We start from the raw sequence: 13334 nt of genomic DNA, 5'->3' as shown, positions 1-13334 counted from the left end.
TAAGGTTATTCATTGATGAGATGAAGAGACGATCAGTTACTTTGGGCAGGTGGACTGAGGGAGACCAGCCAGCACTTGCCTGGGGCTCACAGTGGGAACCAAACAGTGGGGCCAAGATGGGTGATTTTTTTTTTTCTTGAGATGGAGTCTTGCTCTGTTGCCCAGGTTGGAGTGCAATGGTACCACCTCGGCTGACTGCAACCTCCGACTCCTGGGTTTAAGCTATTCTCTTGCCTCAACCTCCCAAGTAGCTGGGATTACAGGTGACTGCCACCATGCCTGGCTAAAATTTTTTTTTGTATTTTTAATAGAGATAGGGTTTCTCCATGTTGGCCAGGCTGGTCTCGAACTCCTGACCTCAAGTGATATGCCTGCCTCCGCCTCCCAAAGTGCTGAGATTACAGGTGTGAGCCACTGTGCCCGGCTAGGTGACATTTTTAATGCACCCTATTCACTCCTGGCATCACCGAGGAATTTATCTATGGCATTTCCAGACACAGAAAACACTGCCCCGATGCATGATGCCCTAAACTTTGAGAATTGAAAGAAATCTTAGGCATCATCCAAAAATCAAGACATGTCCTTGAGGTCTCTTTCTCGTTTATCCTCCATTCTGATCCACCAGCAAGTCCTGCTGGTCTCCTTCCTAAGTATTTTCTAGACCTGCACATTTTCACCAAGGCCACTGTCACTACCCTGGTTCTGGTCACCAACTTTGTGTACCTCCAATTGGCTTCCCTGTTTTATTTCATCAGCTCTTCTTGACACCAAACACATATGTTTTCCATGTGCAAATGAAATGGTGCCACATGGAAACCAAACTGCTGGAAGCTCCAGGAGTTTCTCACAGAATAAATCATAACTCAGGCCAGGCACACAGAATAAAATTATAACTCAGGCCGGGCACAGTGGCTCACGCCTGTAATCCCAGCACATTGGGAGGCCGAAGCAGGTGGATCACAAGGTCAGGTGTTCGAGACCAGCCTGATCAACACGGTGAAACCCAATCTCTACTAAAAATACAAAAATTAGCCAGGCATGGTGGTTCATGCCTGTAATCCCAGCTGCTCAGGAGGTTGAGGCATGAGAATCACTTGAATCTGGGAGACAGAGGTTGCAGTGAGTCAAGATCGCATCACTGCACTCTAGCCTGAGCCACGGAGTGAGACTCCATCTCAAAAAAATAAAATCATAAATCCTGGCCAGGGGCAGTGGCTCACACCTGTAAACCCAGCAGTTTGGGAGGCCGAGGTAAGTAGATCACCAGAGGTCAGGAGTTCGAGACCAGCCTGGCTAACATGGTGAAACCTCACCTCTACTAAAAATACAAAAATTAGCCAAGCAGGTGGTGGTGCGTGCCTGTAATCCCAGCTACTCGGGATGCTGAGGCAGCAGAATCACTTGAACCCAGGAGGCAGAGGTTGCAGTGAGCCGAGATCACACCACTGCACTCCAGCCTAGGCAACAAAGCAAGGCTCTGTCTCAGGAGACAAAAAAAATTAAAAAATAAGAATGCTAGTGAAACTGGGCTACTGCCCACCCTAATGACCTCCTCTTAATTTGATTATATCTGCAAAGACACCCTATTTCCAAAGAAGCTCACATTGGTAGGTAACAAAGGTTAGAACTTCAATGTATCTTTTCAGGGGACATAATTCAACCCATAGCACAGGTCCTACCTGGCCCTGGAGTAGTCTACCCTGGCCTCCCATATTTCACTTGGCCTGCCCTGTTACACACGAGGCCCCTGCCACGCTGGCCTTCTCCCTGTCTGTGAATGAACCATGCTCAGCTCAACCTGTCATGTTCTGCCTGGAAAGCTCTCTCCCCAGTTTTGTTTTTCAGAGACAGGGTTTTTCTCTGTCCCCCAGGATGAAGTGCAGTAGCACAATGATGGCTTACTACAGCTTTGATCTCCTGGGCTCAAGCAATCCTCCCACCTCCGCCCCTCAAAGTGCTGGGATTACAGGCATGAGCCCTGTGCCCAGCCCTACTTACCAATCAGTTTAAGAGTCACTACTTGCAATGCAGGGAGGGGAGGAAGGAGAAAAAAGAATAATAATAAAAAAAAAAGAGTCAGTACTTCCAGACCAGATGCAGTGGTTCATGTCTGTAATCCCAGCATTTTGGTGGGGGCCGAGGTGGGCAGATCACTTGAGGTCAGGAGTTTGAGACCAGCCTGGTCAACATAGAGAGACTCAACAAAAATTAGCCAGGCTGGTGGCAAACATCTGTAATCCCAGCTACTCAGGTGGCCAAGGCATGAAAATTGCTTGAACCCAGGAGGCAGAGGTTGCAGTGAGCCAAGGTGGTATCACTATACTCTAGCCTGGGCAACAGAGGAAGACTCTGTCTTAAAAACAAACAAACAAAGAACTCATTACTTCCAAAGGCTCCCATCTGACCTCCCAGTTTAAAATGTTTCAGAAAAATCACATTAACTTGTTTCTTATCTGTCTACCCCAGTAGGCTGCTCACTCCTCAAGGGCAAAGGCCTTGTCTGTCTTCTTCACATCTGTGGCCCAGTGCCTAGAACAGTGTCTGGCATCAAGCTGTCAATGAATCTACGAAGGAATTAGGAAATTTTTTGTTTTTTGTTTTTTGTTTTTGAGATGGAGTTTCGCTCTCGTTACCCAGGCTAGAGTGCAATGGCACGATCTTGGCTCACCGAATCCTCCCTCTCCTGGGTTCAGGCAATTCTCCTGCCCCAGCCTCCTGAGTAGCTGGGATTACAGGCACGCACCACTGTGCCCAGCTAATTTTTTGTATTTTTAGTAGAGACGGGGTTTCACCATGTTGACCAGGATGGTCTCGATCTCTCTTTTTTTTGTTGTTGTTTATAAAATTTATTGATCTCTCATTTAGGAATTAAGAGCAAAAGCTTGAAAAACCTGAAAAAAAAAAAATAGCCCCTTCCCCACTACCCAAACGAAATCTGAACACATTAGCGCGGCGAAATATCAAACAGATCATGGCAGAAATCACCAACTCAACATGACGGGACAGAAGCTGTCCCGCTGCTAGGGGCGGCGAGGCGGGAGACACACGCACACCTGGCTATAAATTAACATTGGCTTTAGCTGCCGGCGTCGCTGGGAGTGGTCAGCGCCCCAAAAAACCACGAGGAAAAGAGAAGCGACACGATTCGCGTAGGCGTTGCAGTTGTCCCGCCAGACTCACCCGATACTTCGGTTCTTCCATTCACTCACTCCTTGGCTAACTGCAAACTAACGACAGCATTTTCAGTGTAACTGAAGAACCCAGGAACTCAGGAGGAGGAGTGGGGTGGGGGGGCTGTTTTTTCTTTGCAAATATCACAGGGATTCCCAGCCTACAAAGGAGAAAGAAGGGGTAGTGGCGTGGGGTAAAAGAACTCTCTAGAAGTCCCATTTCCGCTGCTCCTGACTTCTTTTTGCTATTGTACAAAACCCGACAGCTACAGCAAAACTTTCAGTCCTCCCCCATGGGAGGGTCCCCATGGGCAACAGTCCCAGGCAAGCAAAGCTAAATGAGGCGTCCCAACTTGGGGGTGCGGGGCAAGGGGGTGGAGGGTGGATAATGAGGGTCGACCAACGCAGGCCGGTGCTCAGATGTGGGTGAGCGGCACCGTTCCGTTGACTGCAGTCCTGGCGCCCTGGTAGTGCTGGTGCACGCCGTGCAGGCGACCGCCGGGCAGCGGAGAGGCGGCGTCGGCCGCGTCCCCGTCGGGTGGCAGGTACATGCTTGCTGATCCTGTCGCGCAGGTCGCCCATGGGGCCCAGGCTCCTGGCGGCTGCGGCCGCGGCGGTGGCGGGCTGAAGCCCGTAGGCGGCGGCCGCCGCTGGGGGCGCCATGCCCCCGTAGCCCGAGGCGGTGGCGGCCGCCGCAGCGACGTTCATATAGCTCTGGGCGCTTACTCAAAGTGACACAGAACTCAGTGACAGCCTTTGGACTGAAATTCAGGCGTCTAACTTGACTCCATATTTTTTTTTTGGAGGCAGGGTCTCCCTATGTTGCCCAGGCTGGAGTGCAGTGGCTATTCTTAGGTGCAATTATGGTGCATTGCAGCCTGGAACTCCTAGACTCAAGCAGTCCTCCCACCTCTGCCTCCTGAGTAGCTGGGACTACAGTCCCACACCACTGCACCGGGCTTTGATTATGATATACTGTAACTTTGTTACATAATAAGATGATATAAATAGCTAGGATAATATTAACAAGCTAAAAATAAAAGCTCATTAATATGCCAGGAGCCATTTAAAGCACTTTATTTATTTATTTTTCGTTTTCGTGAGACGAGTCTAGTTCTGTCACCTAGGCTGGAGTGCAATGCCACAATCTCAGCTCACTGCAACCTCCACCACCCAGGGATTAAGCAGTTCTCTTGCCTCAGCCTCTGAGTAGCTGGGATTACAGGTCCCCGCCACACCTGGCTAATTTTTGTATATTTAGCAGAGACGGGTTTCACTACTTGGTCAGACTGGTCTCTAACTCCTGACCTCGGGTGCTCTGCCCACTTTGCCTCCCAAAGTGTTGGGATTACAGGCATGAGCCAGCGCACCTGGCCTAAAGCACTTTATAAACTAGTACCTATTCTTCACAGCAACTCTAAGAAGCAGTCATTTTTTTTTTTTTTGAGATGAAGTCTCACTCTGTCGCCTAGGCTGCAGTGCAGTGGTGTGATCTTGGCTCACCGCAACTTCTGCCTCCCAGGCTCAAGCGATTCTCCTGCCTCAGCCTCCCAAGTAGCAGGGATTACAGGCATGTGCCACTATGCCCGGCTAATTTTTTTATTTTTAGTAGAGATGGGTTTCACCATGTTAGCTAGGCTGGTCTCGAACTCCTGACCTCAAGTGATGCGCCTGCCTCGACCTCCCAAAGTGCTAGGATTACAGGCATGAGCCACTGCGCCCAGCTGCAGGAATTATTTTTATCCTCATTTAATAGGTGAGGAAATAGAGGTGTGAGAGGCCCCTCAGCTTCTAAGTGGCAGGGCCCAGAATGAATTCCATGCCATCTGAACCCATAATCCATATTCCTGACTATGACTTCCTCCTTCCCAAGGCTCTGAGCACCTCTCCAGCCCCATTCCCTGCCAGCCTCACTTGGAACCACTGAGTCATGTTCAGGATCTCCCGGCAGGTGTAGTTCCCCTCATCTTGCAGGCTCAGCACTTCGATGTACAGGGAGCTGGCAGTCACTAGAGAGAAGTGAGGCTCAGCTGGCGGGAGGCTAGAGTTGGACGAGAAAAGAAAGACAGGCTCCGAGTCATTCCGGTACCAGGTCACCAGGCCCCTCGGTCCTGAGATGTTGCCACAGTGCAGAGTAACATTCTCATGAACTTCTCCAATCACAACAGCCTCCAATCCTGTACAAGGGGAGATCAGGCTGTTACTACCTTTCCTGATTTCCAAACAACATGGCCAACATGGTAAAACCCTGTCTCTACTAAAAATGCAAAAATTAGCCGGGCTTGGTGTCAAGTGCCTGTAATCCCAGCTCCTCAGGAGGCTGAGGTAAGAGAATCACTTGAACCGGGGAGGCAGAGGTTGCAATGAACCAAGATCACACCACTACATTCCAGCCTAGGTGACAGAGTGAGACTCCGTCTCAAAAAAAAAAAAAAAAAAAAGAGTGCTCGCTACACCTGGCAAAGCAGGCAATATATTAAACAAACAAGAAAAACTGGAGCTCAGAGATCTTTTGTTTTGTTTTGAGACGGAGTTTTGCTGTTTTTACCCAGCCTAGAGTGCAATGGCACGATCTCGGCTCACGGCAACCTCCGCCTTTTGGGTTCAAGCAATTCTCCTGCCTCAGCCTCCCGAGTAGCTGGGACTACAGGCACGCACCACCATGCCCAGCTAATTTTTGTATTTTTAATAGAGACGGGGTTTCACCTCGTTGACCAGGATGGTCTCGATCTCTTGACCTCGTGATCCACCTGCCTCGGCCACCCAAAGTGCTGGGATTATAGGCGTGAGCCACCATGCCCAGCCTGAGCTCAGAGATCTTAAGTTACTTACTCCCTTTTTGGACAGTCTTCCTGTATTAGGATTTTTTAAAAGTCAGGTATGTGTTCTTAAGATGCAGTAACACATACAGAGCAGCTGGGCGAGGTGGCTCAGGCCTATAATCCCAGCACTTTGGGAGGCCAAGGTAGGTGGATCACTTGAGGTTAGGAGTTTGAGACCAGCCTGGCTAACATGGTGAAACCTCGTCTCTACTAAAAATACAAAAAATTAGCTGGGCATGGTAGCAGGCAACTATAATCCCAGCTACTCAGGAGGCTGAGGCAGGAAAATTGCTTGAACCCAGGAGACAGAGGTTGCAGTGAGGCAAGTTTGTGCCACTGCACTCCAGCCTGGGTGACAAGAGCGAAATTCTATCTCAAATAATAAACGAACAAACAAACAAACTACATGGTGCAGACCCAAGTTATCTCAGTGGCTCCAGCTTGGCCCATTCTAGATCAGCCATCAGCTAGTCATCAATCCCTAGGCAGATCAGCAGAGCCACCTAGCCAACTGCCCAGGCCTCTAGATAAGAAGCACTACTGTCATTTTGGGGCTGTTTATTACACAGCATTACTGTGATGATAAAGAACTGATACAGAACCCAAGTGGCTTTATTTGCCTAGAAATCAAGAAGGGGTGGAAAAAAGAGGGCTTTGGCTTTGTTTTCACTGTCCTGCTGCTCTCTCTGCCTCCCTCTTTCTCTCCATCTTGGATGCAAATGGCTCAGGTTCAAATGGCCCTTGAGTTCAAGTTTTCTCAGAAGCTCCATGCAAGAATGGGCTGGTAATAGGGACTGTGCGCCCACTTTGGGCAAGGCACGGGGAATCCCATGGTGGACACAACACACAGAAACCTCCAAGACTTCACAGTCTAGTGGAGAAAAGAGACAATAAACTGGCAATTACAACGCAGTGTGATAAACAGCAAGATAAGGCCTCTGAGAAAGGGTTCCTAAGTCCAACTAGGGCAAATGTCAGGAAACACTTCCTCCAGGAAGCCAAACTGAGATCTGATGGACAAGTAGGAATCAGCCAAGTAAAGGTGAGGATGGGTTCCCAGGCAGAGGGAACAGCATGTTCAAAAGCCCAAATCAGCAGCCACAGCATGTTAGCAATACAAATGATCAAGCCTCACATCAAAACACACCTAAATCAGAAACTGTGGGAGAGCAGCAGCCTTCTGTGTTTTGTTTATTTATTTATTTTTAACAAATAAGCAATTATTTAACTTTTTTTTTTTTGAGAGAGGGGGTGGATCTCACTCTTTTGCCCTGGCCAGTCTTGAACTCCTGACTTCAAGCAATCTTCTGACCGCAGCCTCCCAAAGTGCTGGGATTACAAGAGTGATCCGCTATACCCGGCCCAGCATCTGTGTCTTAGCAAGCCCTCCAAGTGATTCTGACACCCATTCAAGACCGACAGGTGTCCGGGCACGGTGGCTCAGGCCTGTAATCACAAGGCTTTGGGAGGCTGAGATGGGAGGATCGCTTGAATCCAGGAGATTGAAGCTGCAGTGAGCCATGATCATGACACTGTATTCCAGCCGGGGCAAGAGATACCCCGTCTCTTTTTTTGTTTGTTTAATGTAAATAATTTTTTCTTTTAGAGATGGGGGCGGTCATCTCACTATGTTGTGCAGGCTGCTCTTGAACTCACATTCCACTCGGCCCACCTTGGGCTCCCAAAGTGCTGAGATTACAGGTGTGAGCCAACGCGCCCAGCTGACCCTGTCTCAAAAAAAAGACTGACAGGTGTTAATGGGCATTAGACTGTCACTAGGTAAAAAGAAGCAAATGCAGCCCATTTTGCTGAGAAGTTTCACAATTGCCTGGCCCCCCTCCACAATCAAGACCCAAATACAAAGAGGCGGCAGGAATAGGAAGATGGGCAGAACCTGTTGGGGTGATGAAAATGATCAATTAGTGGTGATGGTTGTAGAACGTTGAAATACACTAAAATCCAGAGTCGTGTACTTTAAAAGGGTGAATTTTGGCTGGGCACAGTGGCTTACACCTGTAATCCCAGCACTTGGAAGGCCAAGGTGGGTGGATCATTTGAGATCAGGAGTTCAAGATCGGCCTGGCCAACATGGTGAAACCCCATCTCTACTAAAAATACAAAAATTAGCTGGGCAGTAGTGGTGCACTCCGGTAATCGCAGCTACTCAGGAGGCTGAAACAAGAGAATCACTTGAGCATGGGAGGTGGAAGTTGCAGTGAGCTGAGATTGCGCCACTGCACTCTCGTCTGGGAGACAGAAAAAAAAAAAGGATGAATTTTGTCTCAAAATAAAAACAAACTGTCTGTCTGAAGGCCGAGGCCAAGATGGCGGCACTGTCAGCTCCTGGCCTGAGCGGCTTCTGGATCCTTGGTCTGCGCTCCAGCGTGGGCGCAGCTGTGCAGGCACGAGGTGTCCATCAGACCGTGGCTACCAAGGGCCCGAGCAGCACCCAGCCTGCCCTGCCGAAGGCCAGAGCTGTGGTTCCCAAACCCAGCAGCCGGAGGGAGTATGTGGTGGCCAAGCTGGATGACCTCATCAACTGGGTCCATAGGAGCTCCCTGTGGCCCATGACCTTCGGCCTGGCCTGCTGCGCCGTAGAGATGATGCACATGGCCGCACCCCGCTATGACATGGACCGCTTCGGTGTGGTCTTCCGTGCCAGCCCACGCCAGTCTGACATGATGATCGTGGCCGGCACACTCACCAACAAGATGGCCCCCGCGCTCCGCAACGTCTACGACCAGATAGATGCCCGAGCCACGCTACGTGGTGTCCATGGGGAGCTGTGCCAACGGAGGCAGCTACTACCACTACTCGGCGGCTACTACCTACTCGGTTGTGAGGGGCTGCGACCGCATCGTGCCCGTGGACATCTACGTCCCAGGCTGCCCGCCCACAGCCGGCCGAGGCCCTGCTCTACGGCATCCTGCAGCTGCAGAGGAAGATCAAACAGGAGAGGAGGCTGCAGATCTGGTACCGCAGGTAGCACCGCCACGGAGCCTCGCCTGGAGCCGTCCTGTCCCACTTCTGTCCTGTGAGTTTGTCAATAAACCTGCCCTCGGGCCTCTGCCAAAAAAAAAAAAAAAGAAAAGAAAAGAAAAACTGTCACCTGCCTCTGGCAATCCCTCCCATTTAAGTGAAAGAGTAATCATTATGTATATTTGGCCTCTTGTCTTGTTAGAAGGGGCTCCCTTTGAAAAATCTGAAGTCAGAGCCCCAGGAAGTCCTGATTCTCTCACCATTTTGGCCACACATTCCCAAAAGACTTTTGAGCCAAGTCAGGATGGAAAAATAAAAACCACCACCACCACCGAAATTTTAAAAACTAAGCCGCTTGCTGAAAGGTGGAGAATGTCATCTAATGATAGAGATTCCAAAATAGCAAGAAATGCTTCTGAACAATCACTTTAAAAAGCAGGTGAGGGCTGGGCACAATGGTTCACACCTGTAATCCCAACACTTTGGGAGGCCAAGCAGGTGGATCACTTGAGGTCAGGAGTTCAAGACCAGCCTGGTCAACATGGTGAAACCTCATCTCTACTAAAAATACAAAATTAGCTGAATAGCCAGGCACGGTGGCTCACACCTGTAATCCCAGCACTTTGGGAGGCTGAGGCAGGCAAATCACCTGAAGTCAGGAGTTCAAGACAAGCCTGGCTACATCGTGAAACCCCGTTTCTACTAAAAATACAAAAAATTAGCTGGGTGTGATGGCGTGCACCTGTAATCCCAACTACTTGGGAGGCTGAGGCAGGAGAATCTCTTGAAGCTGGGAGGCAGAGGTTGCAGTGAGCTGAGATCGTGCCATTGCATTCCAGCTTGGGTAACAGGAGCGAAACTCGGGAAATGCTGTGTCAAAAAAAAAAAAAAAAAAAAATTAGCTGAGCATGCTGGTGTACGCCTGTAATCCCAGCTACTCAGGAGGTAGAGGCAGGAGAATTGCTTGAACCCGGGAGGCGGAGGTTGCAGTGAGTTGAGATCATGCCATTGCATTCCAACCTGGGCAACAGAACAAGACTCCAACTCAAGAAAAAAAAAAAAGCAGGTGGGAATTCTATTTTTTTTTTTTGAGATGGAGCCTTGCTCTGTTGCCTAGGCTGGAGTGCAATGGTGCAATCTCAGCTCACTGCAACCTCCGCCTTCCAGGTTCAAGCGATTCTCCAACCTCAGCTTCCCAAGTAGCTGGGATTACAGGCACCCGCCATCATTCTTCGCTAATTTTTTGTATTTTTGAAGAGACGGGGTTTCACCATGCTAGCCAGGCAGGTCTTGGGTGATCCACCCGCCTCGGCCTCCCAAAGTGCTGGGATTATAGGTGAGAGCCACCATGCCTGGCCAAAAAATTATTAGGACTGGGAACCCAAATTCTCCAGTGGCAACCCCACAAAAGAAAGAAGGTGTACTTTAGAGTGACAGATGCAACATGTGTTCATGCGACCTGCAGAGCCACCCCTTGCCTAACTCCTTGGCAAAGAAATAAAGGAACAGTGGCTTGGAAAAAAGCCCTGGCGAAACTTTAGTCTTGGAACTTGAGCTAACATTGTCTTCTCCACCAAGGCATAGAATGACATGATCACAAAAGAAACCATTTGAGCCAGGCACGGTGGCTCACACCTGTAATCCCAGCGCTTTGGGAGGCCGAGGCGGGTGGATCACGAGGTCAAGAGATCGAGACCATCCTGGTCAACATGGTGAAACCCCGTCTCTACTAAAAATACAAAAAATTAGCTGGGCATGGTGGCCTGTGCCTGTAATCCCAGCTACTCAGGAGGCTGAGGCAGGAGAATTGCCTGAACCCAGGAGGCGGAGGGTGCGGTGAGCTGAGATCGCGCCATTGCACTCCAGCCTGGGTAATGAGCGAAACTCCGTCTCAAAAAAAAAAAAAAAAGAAGAAAGAAACCATTTGAAGGCATTTCACTTCTCCTGGCATGGCTCACTCCATTCTTTTTTTTTTTTTAAAAAGTCGGGGTTTCACCATGTTGGTCAGGCTGGTCTCAAACTCCCGACCTCAGGTGATCCAACCACCTTGGCCTCCAAAGTGCTTGGATTACAGGTGTGAACCACCACGCCCTCCCGTTACTCCATTCTTTTTTAAACCACTGTATCTAAAGGTGCCCTTAGAGAGTATCTAGTCCAGAAATGTGGCTGCCCTGAGGGCTGGGCTGAAGATGAGACTGAGTCCTGGCTCAGTGGAAAAGAACACAGTCATCGATTTGTGATGTCTGACATAGAGCGGAAGGGGTAGTTCTTGACTGACAGTCCTGTACTTCCTCACTTTACTATTGAGAAAATTGAGATTTAGGAAGATCACCTAAAGTCCCAAAAAAGTCACTGGGAGATGTGGGATTGTCACTCAGGCCACTTTACTCTGGTCTCCTGCACCAGACAGGAGGCAATGATAAAATATAGTAACAATTTTAGACGTCATGCATATGGTGTCCAGAGGGTCCCTGTTGCCTCCCCAAGCTTAAATGTATAATAGGGAACAGAAGAAGGAGTAATATAAACTCCCTGACGCTGCCCATGTATTATTATTTACAAAGTAAGAGTTATATCCAAACATTTATTTATTTAGCAACTTTTTCCAAGAATAACCTAGGGTTTACCATCCAGGGTAGCTAGTGGATGCATATAAGTTGTCTGACATTGAATGTCAGGAGAAAGACAACTTCCCCCCCCCCCAAAACAATGCCCAACTTAAAAAACACACAACAAAAATACACCAAGCTCAGGAAGGCCCCTGGCACAAAGGTGAAGCAGGTCTGGGCATCAAAATAGTTGGGCAAAGGTGTGGCACGATGGCTCACGCCCATAATCCCAACACTCACGCCCATAATCCCAACACTTTGCGAGGCCAAAACAGGAGGATCGCTTGAGTCCAGGAGTTTGAGACCAGCCTGGAGAAACACCTTGAATTCAACATGGAGAAATGCTGTCTCTACTAAAAATACAAAATTAGCCTGGCATGGTGGCACATGCCTGTAATCCCAGCTACTCAGGAGGCTGAGGCAGGAGAATCACTTGAACCCAGGAGGCGGAGGTGGGCCAAGATAGCACCATTGCACTCCAGACTGGGCAACAAGAGCAAGACTCTGTCTCAGAAAACAAACAAACAAAAAATTAGAAATTAACTAGGCGTGCTGGCACGCGCCTGTAGTCCCAGCACTTGCAGGCCTAGGTGGAAGGATCGCTGCAGTGATCGTGCCACTGCACTTCAGCCTGGGCAACAGAGCAAGAGCCTGGTTAGAAAAAAATAGCTGGGCATGGCAGTGGAGATAGGATCCCCATGGGGCAGGAGGCGGTCAGCCCGAAAGCAAGGTCATTCCAGCAGCATGACTTCATCCCAGGGTTCTTTTGACTTCCCACTGGGGTTCACCGAGCAGGAGACACTGCAGACGGCTGGGGCGGTGGGAATACTTGACCATCACCTTTAACATCCAGAGATGGCCAACTGGGAACTGTACTTCTCCCCGCCCCCCAGCCCCCCCTCCCCGCGCACCCACCCTCTCCCAGCACAGTGATTACTCAGTCAGATGCCTGGAGGGTCAGCAGGTAACGCCCATGACTAAAGAAGGCGGGGCAAATATTACAATAGGAAAACGTGGAACAAATTTGGTGTCACATGCCCTAGATAAGAGGATGACCACTGTCCAGATCCAATTGGGAAAGCAGGCCCCGTGTTGCCAGATCTTCGGATTTTTCCAGATAAACTGGAAATCTAGGTTATAAGAAATGTTATTGTTTTTAAATAGTTGGTTTAAAAAAAAGCAAAATAAAATTGTATGAGTCTAACAATTAGGAACTTTTGGCACTTGCTGCTAGGAAGCTCCAGCGTAACTTACAACCCATCTGCAGAAATCTGCAAGAGACCAGTTGGGTGAAGCCGACCCGGGAACACAAAAAGTAGCGTAGCGCTCAGCCTGCATCCTGGCACACTTCACCGCCTCCTGGCTCCACCTCCTCTCCTTGCATCCCAGCCTCCTCCCAGCTTGTCACACTCCCAGCACACAGTAAGCATGCATTCGCTGGTGCAATAAATTCAAACATGTATATTTTTTCAGTCTTTTTACATTCTACATATTCTTGTAAGCACCCCCGAATTCTTTTTTCGTAGCAAAGCAGACTACAGACGAAGCATTTCAGACTTTTTCTCAATCATGTCAAGTGTGAGGGGAAGTCTTTTGTAAGTCAGCCAAGTATTTCAAAATAAAAAGCTTTTCCAAAAGTAAAGGCGGTGGTCGGCGCAGGAAGGCTTGCAAAGGTGTGTAGGGAAGTCCACCGGTTACAGGTGTAAGGCGAGTTCAACCTTGAGCAGAGGGAGAATAAAGTGGGAGCCTCGAGT

At 49.2% G+C, this 13334-nt stretch overlaps 1 pseudogene; it reads left to right on the top strand.

Annotated features, from left to right (window-relative positions):
• The first annotated feature begins 8295 nt into the window (after positions 1 to 8295).
• Positions 8296 to 9104, top strand: LOC100387301 (NADH dehydrogenase [ubiquinone] iron-sulfur protein 7, mitochondrial pseudogene; annotated as a pseudogene).
• Positions 9105 to 13334: the final 4230 nt, after the last annotated feature.

This window comes from Callithrix jacchus, chromosome 14 (genome assembly GCF_049354715.1).
Source record: "Callithrix jacchus isolate 240 chromosome 14, calJac240_pri, whole genome shotgun sequence".
Lineage (NCBI taxonomy): Eukaryota > Metazoa > Chordata > Mammalia > Primates > Cebidae > Callithrix > Callithrix jacchus.
Note: the sequence above shows the minus strand (reverse complement) of the source record. Positions and strands in the feature narration are given on the sequence as shown.